The sequence below is a fragment of the Otolemur garnettii genome, unplaced genomic scaffold, assembly GCF_000181295.1.
Source record: "Otolemur garnettii isolate 467f Iridium unplaced genomic scaffold, OtoGar3 scaffold00142, whole genome shotgun sequence".
Taxonomy (NCBI): Eukaryota; Metazoa; Chordata; class Mammalia; order Primates; family Galagidae; genus Otolemur; species Otolemur garnettii.
Genome location: NW_003852537.1, coordinates 3,333,454 through 3,335,644, shown reverse-complemented (window position 1 = coordinate 3,335,644; position 2,191 = coordinate 3,333,454). Strand labels below are relative to the sequence as shown.

General features: G+C 41.3%; 1 pseudogene; it reads left to right on the top strand.

Moving 5' to 3' along the window:
- Nucleotides 1-2,191, top strand: part of LOC105887877 — a 10,257-nt pseudogene that overhangs the window by 2,258 nt on the left and 5,808 nt on the right.

Below are 2,191 nucleotides of genomic sequence, written 5' to 3'. Positions count from 1 at the left end.
TTTTTTTTTTTTAATCTACAAAATGTGCTGCTTTGGTGGGTGGGGAACACCACGTGTGGACCCTTCATGACGCAGCTGGCCAGGCTCTCAAAGTGTTGGAGCCGCCCATTGTTTAGGTACTCCAGCCAGATCCCAGGGTGGCTGAGAGTGCAGTGGCCCAAGCAGTGGAGACACTGGGCTGCAAGGCCTAGGAGGATGAGGGCCAGCCCCAAAGTTGTGAGATCCAACACTGTGGACCGGCCAAGTAGGTCAGCACTTCCGTTGAGACTATGGAGTAGGATTTAGCCATCCAAACTGACTTTTCAAAACTGAACATCTATATCCATTGCAAAAATGAGAAAGAGATGAAAATAAAGATGATAGCTCCAGTAACAAGCTATTGGGAACTGGGTTCAGGTCCTTTTAGTGAGCCTACCATTACCATTTTCCTGTGTATCCTCTCTGATCAGCAGTTTGATTTGCCCAGGCCTTCAGGGTCAGATGTCTTCCTTTGAGGACACAGCTGAAATAACTGTGTTTGCATGGTCTTTCAATGGATTCTCTAATGTTGAAAGAATCAAGAACAACTTTTGACATTAGCAAACATTTTGAGGGAAGAAGGAAAAGTTGTTTTGTTTTGTTTTTTTTTTCCTTTTGAGACAGTTTCACTTTGTTGCCCTTGGTAAAGTGCCATGGTGTCATGGCACAGACCCCACCCCATGTCTGTATCTTTAGATATAAAGCTAGTCAAGATGCTTTGGAGAAGACCCTTGTCCCAACCTCTTGTCCAGGATAGTGCAGAAGAGAAAGAAGGCTGATGGCCTCCATTCCAGGAGCCCAGCAGGGAAGAAGATGTGGGGTGCATGTTTCTGTACTTCTCCATACTGTTTTGGTAGGGTACACTTGTCCTCACATTTGTTTGGTATCCCCAAGTCCCCTGTTTTTACTTTATACAGGGTGTCCCAAAAGTTGCCCATAAAGTCACCACACATAGGGAAAATGGAAATTGTAGCTACAAGTACCTTTATTTACAAAATATTCACTACAAAATTTTACAAACTATTTACAATATATTCTCTATGTGTTGGCTGCCTCTTTTTAAATTTTGTAATGAATATTTTTAAAATAAAGGTACATTTAGCTGTAATTTCCCATTTCCCCTATCTTTGGTGACTTTATGGGCAACCTTTGGGGCATCCTGTAGAGGTAAATAGTCTTCTAAGAAGTGGGAGAGGAGCAGAAGCATCCCTGGTAGCATTTCAGACAGCCTTTCAACAAGCCTGCCTTATTTTAGCCAATGCCCTTTATTATAGCCCACCTCCGCCAGATGTAAGACTTTGGAGGATCCTGTCATGTAAACTAGGTCACTCTTTGGTCTCTGCCACTGTTGGGAGTAACCAGTCCTTCGTCATGGGGGTTAAATTGGTTAATGTTAGTGTGGTGTGCCTTCCAGCGTCTAAAATGTGTTGGTTCTCCCTTTTCTAATTCACTTTGTTGGACAGGTTTGGAGGATTTCAAAATTGCTTTGGTATAATTACAGCAGTTTTAGTAGAGGTCTCTTTTTGGGATTTTAAATTGTATTTCCTTGATTAAAGAATTGACACTAGCTGTGTGTGGTAGGTCATGCCTATAATCCTAGCTTAAGCTCAGGAATTCAGAGACCAGCCAGAGCAAGAGTGAGACCCTGTCTCTACTAAAAAATATTAGAAAAACCAGCCAGGTTTTGTGGGCTCCTGTTCTTAGCTATTTGGGAGGCTGAGGCAAGAGGATCATTTGAGGTTGCTGTGAGCCAGGCTGACACCACAGTACTCTACCCAGTCTCAATACACATAATAAAGAATTGACACTTTCACATGTTACTGTTTTGATCTTGTGCCTATTCAAGTCATGTTATTATTATTATTTTTTTTTTATTAAATTGTAACTTTGTACATTGATGCATTTATGGGGTTCAGGGCATTGCTTTGATACACAATGTGAAATGCTTACATTGAACTAAGTAACATATCCATCACAATTATACTCATTTCTTAATAGTTTTGAGATGTACCATTCCATCATGTACATTAGGTGAGGTCCCCCCAAATACCCTCCCTCCTCCCCTCTCTCTCCTCTTCCTTTCTACTTTCTGGACTTTAGTTATGTTTTGCCACTCAATGAGTGTGTAGTTGATTATATATTGATTTCATAGTAGTATTGAGTACATTGGATA